This window comes from Oncorhynchus gorbuscha, linkage group LG02 (genome assembly GCF_021184085.1).
Source record: "Oncorhynchus gorbuscha isolate QuinsamMale2020 ecotype Even-year linkage group LG02, OgorEven_v1.0, whole genome shotgun sequence".
NCBI lineage: Eukaryota > Metazoa > Chordata > Actinopteri > Salmoniformes > Salmonidae > Oncorhynchus > Oncorhynchus gorbuscha.
In genome coordinates, this window is record NC_060174.1 from 96423766 (window position 1) to 96437862 (window position 14097).

Here is a 14097-nt window from a genome sequence, read left to right on the forward strand (position 1 = left end):
CCACTATGGCCTATTTATTGCCTTACCTCCCTTATCTCACCTCATTTGAACACACTGTATATAGACTTTTTCTACTGTATTATTGACTATGTTTGTTTATTCCATGTGTAACTCTGTTGTTGTATGGGTCGAATTGCTTTATTCTTGGCCAGGTCGTAGTTGTAAATGAGAACTTGTTCTCAACTAGCCTACCTGGTTAAATAAATGTGAAATAAACCATTAAAAGATATCTAAAGAGATGTCTCAAACTCACTCTGCCTGGAAGGACAGGCACACTGCCACCCCTGCTTGTATATATAAATACCCTTGAAAAAAGCCACCTATGAATACCCAGTGGGGGGAAAAAAATCAATAGCACTAAGATGATGGAAACAGCTGAAATGGGTGATGCTACCCTGGCTGAAAAATCATCAGCACCTGGGTCTGGGCCACATCACTGACATTAGAGCTGTGGGTCAGGGGAGGGGCCACATCACTGACAGAGCTGTGGGTCAGGGGAGGGGCCACATCACTGACATTAGAGCTGTGGGTCAGGGGAGGGGCCACATCACTGACATTAGAGCTGTGGGTCAGGGGAGGGGCCACATCACTGACATTAGAGCTGTGGGTCTGGGCCACATCACTGACAGAGCTGTGGGTCAGGGGAGGGGCCACATCACTGACATTAGAGCTGTGGGTCAGGGGAGGGGCCACATCACTGACATTAGAGCTGTGGGTCTGGGCCACATCACTGACATTAGAGCTGTGGGTCAGGGGAGGGGCCACATCACTGACATTAGAGCTGTGGGTCAGGGGAGGGGCCACATCACTGAAAGAGCTGTGGGTCAGGGGAGGGGCCACATCACTGACAGAGCTGTGGGTCAGGGGAGGGGCCACATCACTGACAGAGCTGTGGGTCAGGGGAGGGGCCACATCACTGACAGAGCTGTGGGTCAGGGGAGGGGCCACATCACTGACAGAGCTGTGGGTCTGGGCCACATCACTGACATTAGAGCTGTGGGTCTGGGCCACATCACTGACATTAGAGCTGTGGGTCTGGGGAGGGGCCACATCACTGACATTAGAGCTGTGGGACTGGAGAGGAGCTGTGTGTGTGTTTAATTTACATTTACATTTAAGTCATTTAGCAGACGCTCTTATCCAGAGCGACTTACAAATTGGTGCATTCACCTTATGACATCGAGTGGAACAGGGGGATGGCTAGTAATGGGATCATCTGCAGTAAGCATGTCTGTGGGGCTCCACCATGAGAAGACTCAGTATTCTCAGGCCATTTGGTCCCATAATGGCAGCAGCAGCCCGAGCAGCACAGCGGTCATACCAATGAAGAGTTTGACCAAGGCTATTTCCCAAAATGGCACCCTACTCCCTACTTAGTGCACTACTTTTGACCAGGGCCGGTAGGCATCAAAAGAAGTGCATTATATAGGGAACAGGGTGCCATTTGGGACAGGACCAGATCAGAGTACTCAACAATGCTCATCATCACATGTAATGGACAGTAATTACACAGACCAGAGATATGGCTAGTGTTTTTCGAATGCTACTAGCTAGTTTTAATATTGCAGTGTTGTGCAGTATCATGTAAGTTCTTCTGCATGATAATGGTGACAAGGCGAGAGAGGATACACGGTTCTAACAACATTATGTAACGCTAGAGAGTAACATACAAAGTCAACATCCAGTAGGTCAGTAGGGAGCTAGGTCAGTAGGGAGCTAGGTCAGTAGGTAGATAGGGAGCTTGAGCTAGTTCAGTAGGGAGCTAGTTCAGTAGGGAGCTAGTTCAGTAGGGAGCTAGGTCAGTAGGGAGCTAGGTCAGTAGGGAGCTAGGGAGGTAGGGAGCTAGGTAGATAGGGAGCTAGGTCAGTAGGGAGCTAGGTCAGTAGGGAGCTAGGTAGATAGGGAGCTAGGTCAGTAGGGAGCTAGGTCAGTAGGGAGCTAGGTCAGTAGGGAGCTAGGTCAGTAGGTAGATAGGGAGCTAGGTCAGTAGGGAGCTAGGTCAGTAGGGAGCTAGGTCAGTAGGGAGCTAGGTCAGTAGGGAGCTAGGTCAGTAGGGAGCTAGGTCAGTAGGTAGCTAGGTCAGTAGGGAGCTAGGTTAGTAGGGCGCTAGGTCAGTAGGGCGCTAGGTCAGTAGGGCGCTAGGTCAGTAGGGCGCTAGGTCAGTAGGGCGCTAGGTCAGTAGGGAGCTAGGTCAGTAGGGAGCTAGGTCAGTAGGGAGCTAGGGAGGTAGGGAGCTAGGTAGATAGGGAGCTAGGTCAGTAGGGAGCTAGGTAGATAGGGAGCTAGGTCAGTAGGGAGCTAGGTCAGTAGGGAGCTAGGTCAGTAGGGAGCTAGGTCAGTAGGTAGATAGGGAGCTAGGTCAGTAGGGAGCTAGGTCAGTAGGGAGCTAGGTCAGTAGGGAGCTAGGTCAGTAGGGAGCTAGGTCAGTAGGGAGCTAGGTCAGTAGGTAGCTAGGTCAGTAGGGAGCTAGGTTAGTAGGGCGCTAGGTCAGTAGGGCGCTAGGTCAGTAGGGCGCTAGGTCAGTAGGGCGCTAGGTCAGTAGGGCGCTAGGTCAGTAGGGAGCTAGGTCAGTAGGGAGCTAGGTCAGTAGGGAGCTAGGTCAGTAGGGCGCTAGGTCAGTAGGGCGCTAGGTCAGTAGGGCGCTAGGTCAGTAGGGCGCTAGGTCAGTAGGGAGCTAGGTCAGTAGGGAGCTAGGTCAGTAGGGAGCTAGGTCAGTATGGAGCTAGGTCAGTAGGGAGCTAGGTCAGTAGGGAGCTAGGTCAGTAGGTAGGTAGGGAGCTAGGTCAGTAGAGAGGTAGGGAGCTAGGTCAGTAGGGAGGTAGGGAGCTAGGTCAGTAGGGAGGTAGGGAGCTAGGTCAGTAGGTAGATAGGGAGCTAGGTCAGTAGGTAGATAGGGAGCTAGGTCAGTAGGTAGATAGGGAGCTAGGTCATTAGGTACAGTGGGGCAAAAAAGTATTTAGTCAGCCACCAATTGTGCAAGTTCTCCCACTTACAAAAGACGAGACCTGTCATTTTCATCACAGGTACACTTCAACTATGACAGACAAAATGAAAAAAAAATCCAGAAAATCACATTGTAGGATTTTTAATGAATTTATTTCCAAATTATGGTGGAAAATAAGTATTTGGTCAATAACAAAAGTTTCTCAATACTTTGTTAGATACCCTTTGTTGGCAATGACAGAGGTCAAACGTTTTCTGTAAGTCTTCACAAGGTTTTCACACGCAGTTGCTGGTATTTTGGCCCATTCCTCCATGCAGATCTCCTCTAGAGCAGTGATGTTTTGGGGCTGTTGCTGGGCAACACGGACTTTCAACTCCCCCCAAAGATTTTCTATGGGGTGAGATCTGGAGATTGTCTAGGCCACTCCAGGACCTTGAAATGCTTCTTACGAAGCCACTCCTTCGTTGCCCGAAGGGCGGTGTGTTTGGGATCATTGTCATGCTGAAAGACCCAGCCACGTTTCATCTTCAATGCCCTTGCTGATGGAAGGAGGTTTTCACTCAAAATCTCACGATACATAGCCCCATTCATTCTTTCCTTTACTCGGATCAGTCGTCCTGGTCCCTTTGCAGAAAAACAGCCCCAAAGCATGATGTTTCCACCCCCATGCTTCACAGTAGGCTGTGTAAGGGCTATTTGACCAAGAAGGAGAGGGATGGAGTGCTGCATCAGATGACCTGGCCTCCACAATCAACCGAACACAAGCCAATGGTTTGGGACAGGTTGGACCGCAGACTGAAGGGAAAGCAGCCAACCAATGCTCTGCATATGTGGGAACTCCTTCAAGACTGTTGGAAAAGCATTCCAGGCAAAGCTGGTTGAGAGAATGCCAAGAGTGTGCAAAAGCAAGGCAAAGGGTGGCTACTTTGAATAATCTCAAATCGAAAATATATTTTGTAACCACTTTTTTGGTTACTACATGATTCCTTATGTGTTATATCATAGTTTTGATGTCGTCCCTCTTATTCTACAATGTAGAAAATCATAGAAATAAAAGAAAAACACTTGAATCAGTATGTGTGTCCAAACTTTTGACTGGTTCTGTTTATGCCTACATCAATCTTGAACAGGATGATCTACTTTGGATGCAATTTGAATGAGATTGAGAAAGACTGCGAGAGGTTGCTCACACGTTGCATTAAATCAGTGCACAATATTCATTTTAAAACTCTGCATCTGAATTAAAACAAAAAAAACGTTTTATTTATTTTAATTTAAAAAAGTGACCCCCAAAAGTCAGATGAAGACATAAATCCGACATTTGGTACTCATATTACTGTAGCATAGGCTATGCTGCAGCAAATACAGCACATACATGTCATAAGAAAAAAATGTTACCCTGAGGTAGATGATAGGTCTACATGCATTGTGAACTGCGCTCAACCCTGAGCGTTGATGATTGATCAAGCAGAAAGCATAGAGAAGATAGATTTAGAAATTGCATAATATTTAAGTTCCATTTCAAGTCATGCTGTTCATATGAATAATTTATTATAATTTACCGGATCCTCGCAGTTATTTATCCTGGGAAAAGGGAGTGGTTTTGGGCAGTAAATCTTGGTAACAGTGTTCCCGCCTTTCAACCCTACTTTCCACCAGACACTGGGAGATTAATTCCCTTTGCAGCAGGACAATAACCTAAAACACAAGGCCACATCTACACTAGAGTTGCTTACCAAGAAGACAGTGGATGTTCCCGAGTGACCTACAGTTTCGACTTACAGTGCATTTAGTATTCAGACCCTTTCCCTCTTTCTACATTATGTTACATTACAGCCTTATTCTAAAATGTTTCGTTTTCTTATTCCACTTTAACAAAATGTGGAATAAGTCAAGGGGTGTGAATTCTTTCGGAAGGCACTGTAGGTAGGGAGGGGAAGGAGGGAGGTAGGTCAGTAGAAAGGTAGTAGGTTTGGGCGATACACCGGGGTATTTCGAAATACACCGATGGTATGATTTCAATACCGTTTCGTTCTTATAACTATAAGTTAAGCATAACTGTAAGAAATCTAAGACGTGTCAGATAAATTATATCCAGCTAAGGGCTCCAGCTACGCATTTGGTTTGCTAACTTGCTAGCTAAGTGGCTAGATGTCAGGATCAAGCTTCTTGGTTACAGCAGAGACATTCAATCCCCTCCTGGACCAAGATCCCAGTTGAGTTATTTGTGAGTGAGATTTTAGAAATAGCGCCCCTTGTGTGCACATCCTGTACTACCAAATGACAAGAAAAAAATGTGAACATAATCAAATGTGTGAATTAGGCCTATATTTTACCCATTGCAGTTTCACAATGAACTACAATGTTATCTAAAATTATGAATTAGAGCCCCATTACTGTTATACCAAACTAGTATTTAACAATCTTCCAAGACCAATGCATCACAGCAACAAAGATATGAATTGATTGCCAATATTTCCCCCCCTCATCTTTTCCTACCTGGTACACATTCAAATAATACTTTGGATATGATCAAATGCTTTAAATCATCCTGATGATAAAAGATGCTTGGATGAGAAGCTCCATATCTAGTGAGAACTAGAGGCTGGGCCGAGAGACAGTTACCCCACCAGCAGAGCCTGTCGACAGCACAACCTTCCCCTGCCTGACTGCCCTGTCCCTGGATCCATTTCACTGCAGCTTTTTCTCCCCTCTGCCTACATTACTATTAAAAGGTAATCAATCCACACTGATTATGCCAAAGTTCTCCAACCCCATTGATTGCTGATGTAGCAAGACTATGCGCTCTGCACTTGAGCAGGGAAGCACTCTCCCCTGAGGGAAGGAAAGACAGTGGCCAGCGAGCTAATAAAAATCAACACGGCAGAACAGAAGGAAACAAGCCTTAAAGTTAGCAAACCCTTGACACCTGTCCTGATCCCAGACCAGAGCAGTCAACAGGGGAGAATGTTGTAATCCGGCGCCGACTGAGATGGCCGCCTCGCTTCGCGTTCCTAGGAAACTATGCAGTTTTTTGTTTTTTTTACACAAGCATTTCGCTACACTCGCATTAACATCTGCTAACCATGTGTATGTGACAAATAAAATTTGATTTGATTTGATTCTAAAAACTCTGTGCTCTGGGTTCCATTAAGAACCCTGCCTGGAAGTTCACTTAGACAAATGTACATCCCAAATGACACCTTATTCCCTATATAGTGTACTACCAGTGACTCTGGTCTCTCTCAGACCCATCAAAACAACTAAAGTCAGAGGCAGTCAGAACCAGGAATTCACAGTGACACAAAGGGAGGAGACCGGCTCCAGGGAGGTTCATAGGGTTCCAGACAGGGAGAGTAGTGGCCCATATTTAGAATTCTGTCATCTGTTGCCAAGCTTCCGTTCCAGAGTGAATCAGAGACGCCCCCTTGTTAATCTTATTCCAAAGTGTTTGAATATTCATTAACCTCTTCAACCTATGGGGGCGCTATGTCATTATTTGATAAAAAAAACGTGCCCGTTTTAAGCGCAATATTTTGTCCATGAAAAGATGCTAGACTATGCATATAATTGGCAGCTTTGGAAAGAAAACACTCTGACGTTTCCAAAACTGCAAATATATTATCTGTGAGTGCCCCAGAACTGATGCAAAAGGAGAAACCAAGATGAAACTTCAAACAGGAAATGAGCAGGATTTTTGAGGCTCTGTTTTTCATTGTCTCCTTATATGGCTGTGAAAGCACCACGAATTACCCTGCCCTTTCTATCGTTTCTCCAAGTTGTCTGCAGCATTGTGACGTATTTGTAGGCATATCATTGGAAGATTGGCCATAAGAGACTACATTTACCAGGGGTCCGCCCGGTGTCCTTTGTTGAAATTGTTGCGTAATCTCCAAGCTGCTCGCATTCATCCATGTGATTGAGACAGAGAGGAGATTGATTTCTCCTGCACAACTAATCTTTCAGGAAAACTGAACATTTGCTATCTAACTGAGTCTCCTCATTGAAAACATCCGAAGTTCTTCAAAGGTAAATGATTTATTGAATGTTTTTGCGAAAATGTTGTCTGCTAATGCTAACGCTAAATGCTAATGCTAAATGCTAACGCTAAATCCTAAATGCTAGTTTGCTATGGTTGAGAAGCATATTTTTGAAAATCTGAGATGACAGTGTTGTTCACAAAAGGCTAAGCTTGAGAGCTAGCATATTGATTTAATTTCATTTGCGATTTTCATGAATAGTTAACATTGCATTATGGTAATGGGCTTGAGGCTGTAGTCATGATCCCGGATCCGGGTTGGCTCGACGCAAGAATTTAAGGCATGGTTCTCAACATCAATATTCAACACCAACTCATGAGTTGTTCAGCAGTCAATAGTCCTGAAGTCCAGCTCTGTCCACAAACATAACTGATGAGAAGGACTTCAGTAGATTAATACTGGCAGTGAATCTCTAATTAAGATGAAAACCAAAAAGGCAGAACATAAACAATCCAAGCCATATCATTGTACATCAAAGAGATGGGAGTCAATAGTCTGGACGGCCAACAAGTGAGCGTCAGAGATGCTCTCTTCAAAGAGATGGGAGTCAATAGTCTGGACGGCCAACAAGTGAGCGTCAGAGATGCTCTCTTCAAAGAGATGGGAGTCAATAGTCTGGACGGCCAACAAGTGAGCGTCAGAGATGCTCTCTTCAAAGAGATGGGAGTCAATAGTCTGGACGGCCAACAAGTGAGCGTCAGAGATGCTCTCTTCAAAGAGATGGGAGTCAATAGTCTGGACGGCCAACAAGTGAGCGTCAGAGATGCTCTCGTCAAAGAGATGGGAGTCAATAGTCTGGACGGCCAACAAGTGAGCGTCAGAGATGCTCTCTTCAAAGAGATGGGAGTCAATAGTCTGGACGGCCAACAAGTGAGCGTCAGAGATGCTCTCTTCAAAGAGATGGGAGTCAATAGTCTGGACGGCCAACAAGTGAGCGTCAGAGATGCTCTCTTCAAAGAGATGGGAGTCAATAGTCTGGACGGCCAACAAGTGAGCGTCAGAGATGCTCTCTTCAAAGAGATGGGAGTCAATAGTCTGGACGGCCAACAAGTGAGCGTCAGAGATGCTCTCTTCAAAGAGATGGGAGTCAATAGTCTGGACGGCCAACAAGTGAGCGTCAGACATGCTCTCTTCAAAAAGTAGACACAAATTAATAGGATTAGCTCGGCACAACACCAGTTATGATGACAACGCTATTTCCGACCATACTGTAGCTTCAGTCAGTCTGGTACTTGAGCTGATGGGCTTCCAGGGAAACCTCACTAACATTTCAGAGGTCTGCTCATCTCATCACCGACGGGCAGCAAACAATTGTCACTAGACCCGTCTTCAAACAGGCCGCTTCTGTGTAGTCCTGCTTCTTCAAACAGGACTACATATCGCTCAACTATGGATGAAGAGGTTTTGTCTCCAATCATAGAAGTGTCAGAGTAGGGCAATTTTTATTTGTATCTTTATTTAACTAGGCAAGTCAGTTAAGAACAAATTCGTATTTACAATGACGGCCTAGGAACAGTGGACTGGCTGCCTTGGTTTTTTATGGTCAACCTTACTTTGCTACCTGACAACTTTACATTTTTTAAAACTTTTTAATTACCGTTTATATTTTTTGTTTTTCCCCTCACTCAACTTTTTTTTCATTCAACTTTTTCACTCCGGACGCTTTATCTGGACGTGGTTCGTCAGGACCTCCACCAGCCGAAGCTAAGTAGTAACATTAACATGGTGCCTTCGAATTGCAGTCGCTGTACTCCTAATATACAGGAGAATGATCGCCTTATGGTGAGGGTAGCTGTGTTGCAAGCCCAGCTTCAGACGCAATCGTTAGGCAAGGGTAATTTCAGTGTAGGAAATGATGAAACAGCATCTGTGCCACCAGTAAGTACAGATAGTAACGTTAGTATAAATCCCCTCGCACGGTCCCCGCAGCCGGACAACTTTCTCATGGTTTCTGGAGGGAAATGCTGTAGGAATGCTCAACCGGTGACGCTCATGGTTTCTGGAGGGAAATGCTGTAGGAATGCTCAACCGGTGACGCTCATGGTTTCTGGAGGGAAATGCTGTAGGAATGCTCAACCGGTGACGCTCATGGTTTCTGGAGGGAAATGCTGTTTCTAGGAAATGCTGTAGGAATGCTCAACCGGTGACGCTCATGCATTCAGTCGACAGAAACTTTCAACCGGTTTTCCCCATTAAGCAGCGGAGTCGGAGTATGAGACCGAGCCTTCTTGTCTCTACTCCTCCCGTTATGGGGTCTGAGACACCAAAGCTTCCCACCATTAGCTCTGACAAATTGAAAACCCTAGTCATTGGCGACTCCATTACCCGCAGTCTAAGACTTAAAATGAATCATCCAGCGATCATACACTGTTTACCAGGGGGCAGGGCTACCGACGTTAAGGCTAATCTGAAGATGGTGCTGGCTAAAACTAAAACTGGCGAGTGTATAGAGTATAGAGGAATTGTTATCCACGTCGGCACCAACGATGTTAGGATGAAACAGTCAGAAGTCACCAAGCGCAACAAAGCTTCAGCATGTAAATCAGCTAGTGTCGGCATCGAGTAATTGTCTCTGGCCCCCTCCCAGTTAGGGGGAGTGATGAGCTCTACAGCAGTCTCACAACTCAATCGCTGGTTGAAAACTGTTTTCTGCCCCTCCCAAAAGATAGAATTTGTAGATAATTGGCCCTCTTTCTGGGACTTACCCACAAACAGGACCAAGCCTGGCCTGCTGAGGAGTGACAGACTCCATCCTAGATGGAGCGGTGCTCTCATCTTATCTACCAACATAGACAGGGCTCTAACTCCTCTAGCTCCACAATGAAATAGGGTGCAGGACAGGCAGCAGGCTGTTAGCCAGCCTGCCAGCTTAGTGGGGTCTGCCACTAGCACAGTCAGTGTAGTCAGCTCAGCTATCCCCATTGAGACAGTGTCTGTGCCTCAACCTGGGTTGGGCAACACTAAACATTGCGGAGTTCGCCTTAGCAATCTCACAAGGATAAAGACCTCCTCCATTCCTGCCATTATTGAAAGAGATTGTGATACCTCACATATCAAAATAGGGCTACTTATTGTTAGTTCCTTCACTTCAAAGGCAATTATAGTCAATGAACTAATCACTGATCATAATCTTGATGTGATTGGCTTGACTGAAACATGGCTTAAGCCTGATGATTTTACTGTGTTAAATGAGGCCTCACGTCCTGGTTACACTAGTGACCATATTTCCCGTGCATCCCACAAAAGCGGAGGTGTTGCTGGGACTTACGATAGCAAATTTAAATTTACAAAAAAAGAAAAGACGTTTTCGTCTATTGAGCTTCTAGTCATGAAATCTATGAAGCCTACTCAATCACTTTTCATAGCTACTGTTTACAGGCCTTCTGGGCCATATACAGCGTTCCTCACTGAGTTCCCTGAATTCCTATCGGACCTTGTAGTCATAGCAGATAATATTCTAATTTTTGGTGACTTTAATATTCACGTGGAAAAGTCCACAGACCCACTCCAAAAGGCTTTCGGAGCCATCATCGCCTCAATAGGTTTTGTCCAACATGTCTCTGGACCTACTCACTATCACAGTCATACTCTGGACCTAGTTTTGTCCCATGGAATAAATGTTGTGGATCTTAATGTTTTTCCTCATAATCCTGGACTATCGGACCACCATTTTATTACGTTTGCAATTGCAACAAATAATCTGCTCAGACCCCAACCAAGGAGCATCAAAAGCCGTGCTTTAAATTCACAGACAACACAAAGATTCCTTGATGCCCTTCCAGACTCCCTCTGCCTACCCAAGGATGCCAGAGGACAAAAATCAGTTAACCACCTAACTGAAGAACTCAAATTAACCTTGCGAAATACCCTAGATGCAGTTGCACCCCTAAAAAATAAAAACATTTCTCATAAGAAACTAGCTCCCTGGTATACAGAAAATACCCGAGCTCTGAAGCAAGCCTCCAGAAAATCGGAACGGAAATGGCTCCACACCAAAATGGAAGTCTTCCGACTAGCTTGGACAGTACCGTGCAGTATCGAAGAGCCCTTACTGCTGCTCGATCATCCTTCCATCTACCACCCCACTATCAATTTATGCATTTTGTCCCCTGAAAATCACCCACTGGTTAACTTGTCATTTTTGCAGATTGAAAATGTTTTGAGCTAGTAAGTACTATTATTAATATTTATATTTAGAAACAAGGCAACAGTAAACATGTTGTCCTCCACGAATGATGCAGTGCCCCCCACCCCCCTTGGCACAATTACAATTTAAATATTGCTTGTGAAAAAAAACTAAATGTCAGTTATCATGTGTGACCACAGATGATCCATTATAACGACCAGGTCCTCAAGTTGCCGCTCTAACAGTGAAAATAAATGTCTTAAAGAACGGAAGGCAGTTAACCTAGGTACCAGTCTCTTCAGCTATTCCACTCCATTGCCAGGTGCCCAAGACACTCTTTGGCAATGACAAGGAGTGGAATGTTACCCAAAGAGACTGGTACTCAGTCTAGATGGCAGTCGGGAGGAGGCAAAGATCAAGTGGGACCATGTGAGGGCAGATACATGTGTGAGTAACAGGCACAACTTAGTGTTTTTGATCAAAGTTCCCTGGATGTCTTAATTATCAGTACACACGTAACAACCTAAGCACTACACAACTTACTTTCAATCAAATAAGCCCCTACATTTTTTATTAACCAAATTCAACAAAACTTCTTGCTTGGTGAGCAACATTCTTTAAATGAACATCTGCTGGAGAAGAACCAGTTAGGGCCAGTTGTCTCCGCTCACGTCACCTCTTCCTCGCTGGCTGGTGTGTCGCCTCACCTCTTCCTCGCTGGCTGGTGTGTCGCCTCACCTCTTCCTCGCTGGCTGGTGTGTCGCCTCACCTCTTCCTCGCTGGCTGGTGTGTCGCCTCACCTCTTCCTCGCTGGCTGGTGTGTCGCCTCACCTCTTCCTCGCTGGCTGGTGTGTCGCCTCACCTCTTCCTCGCTGGCTGGTGTGTCGCCTCACCTCTTCCTCGCTGGCTGGTGTGTCGCCTCACCTCTTCCTCGCTGGCTGGTGTGTCGCCTCACCTCTTCCTCGCTGGCTGGTGTGTCGCCTCACCTCTTCCTCGCTGGCTGGTGTGTCGCCTCACCTCTTCCTCTGGCTGGTGTGGCTGGTGTGTCGCCTCACCTCTTCCTCGCTGGCTGGTGTGTCGCCTCACCTCTTCCTCGCTGGCTGGTGTGTCGCCTCACCTCTTCCTCGCTGGCTGGTGTGTCGCCTCACCTCTTCCTCGCTGGCTGGTGTGTCGCCTCACCTCTTCCTCGCTGGCTGGTGTGTCGCGTCACCTCTTCCTCGCTGGTGTGTCGCGTCACCTCTTCCTCGCTGGTGTGTCGCGTCACCTCTTCCTCGCTGGTGTGTCGCGTCACCTCTTCCTCGCTGGTGTGTCGCGTCACCTCTTCCTCGCTGGTGTGTCGCGTCACCTCTTCCTCGCTGGTGTGTCACGTCACCTCTTCCTCGCTGGTGTGACCAACAAATTTCAGTAAATTATTGAAAACGCGGGGACGATGTGTATCGGTGAATCATTACATCCCTACTAATCAAGACACCTCACATCCCATAATTCAGACTAACATCTTGGAAGCTCTGAACACCAAGATGTCTGGTCCCATGGCAACACATTGATTTCACAGGCAGGACTCCTCAGTGCCTGTTTGGGGGCCTACCACAGGAGAGAGCCAGCCATCTGTCCCACAGCTCAGGTGGACAAAACAGTCAATCTGACAGTCAAGTAAGGGGAAACCCCACCTGTCCAGCACAGCCCAACCAGCACCGTGACCGAGCCATACACACCCATTCCCCCTTCATGCTGTGAATTCAGTTATTTCATCATTCATACCAGGGAAAACTACTCGTTCATACATTGTGTTCTACCACACAAACCTGTCACTCGGTACAAATATTGCAGAATCCATTGTGAAATATGAATGTTCAAGTAATACATATAAGCTATAGTCCAAATTATGCATTTGAATTTACAGCAAAGCATGCAAGAACAAATGATACAAACAGTGATTTAAAAGGGTTCACACCCAGCACAGGGCATCACCCAGCACAGGGCATCACCCAGCACAGGGCATCACCCAGCACAGGGCATCACCCAGCACAGGGCATCACCCAGCACAGGGCATCACCCAGCACAGCGCATCACCCAGCACAGGCATCCCCCAGCACAGCGCATCCCCAGCACAGGGCATCCCCCAGCACAGGGCATCCCCCAGCACAGCGCATCACCCAGCACAGGGCATCACCCAGCACAGGGCATCACCCAGCACAGGGCATCACCCAGCACAGCGCATCACCCAGCACAGCGCATCACCCAGCACAGCGCATCACCCAGCACAGCGCATCACCCAGCACAGGGCATCACCCAGCACAGCGCATCACCCAGCACAGGGCATCACCCAGCACAGGGCATCACCCAGCACAGGGCATCACCCAGCACAGGGCATCACCCAGCACAGGGCATCACCCAGCACAGGGCATCACCCAGCACAGGGCATCACCCAGCACAGGGCATCCCCCAGCACAGGGCATCCCCCAGCACAGGGCATCACCCAGCACAGCGCATCACCCAGCACAGCACAGGGCATCACCCAGCACAGCGCATCACCCAGCACAGGGCATCACCCAGCACAGGGCATCACCCAGCACAGGGCATCACCCAGCACAGGGCATCACCCAGCACAGGGCATCACCCAGCACAGGGCATCACCCAGCACAGGGCATCACCCAGCACAGGGCATCACCCAGCACAGGGCATCACCCAGCACAGGGCATCACCCAGCACAGGGCATCACCCAGCACAGGGCATCACCCAGCACAGGGCATCCCCCAGCACAGGGCATCCCCCAGCACAGGGCATCCCCCAGCACAGGGCATCCCCCAGCACAGCGCATCACCCAGCACAGCGCATCACCCAGCACAGGGCATCACCCAGCACAGGGCATCACCCAGCACAGGGCATCACCCAGCACAGGGCATCACCCAGCACAGCGCATCACCCAGCACAGCGCATCACCCAGCACAGCGCATCACCCAGCACAGGGCATCACCCAGCACAGG

General features: G+C 47.5%; 1 protein-coding gene across 6 annotated transcripts in view; it reads right to left on the minus strand.

The window, feature by feature from the left end:
• LOC124013748 (rap guanine nucleotide exchange factor 6-like) overlaps positions 1-14097 on the minus strand; it is a 429435-nt gene that overhangs the window by 66969 nt on the left and 348369 nt on the right. The gene's annotated exons all lie outside the window — the stretch shown is intronic.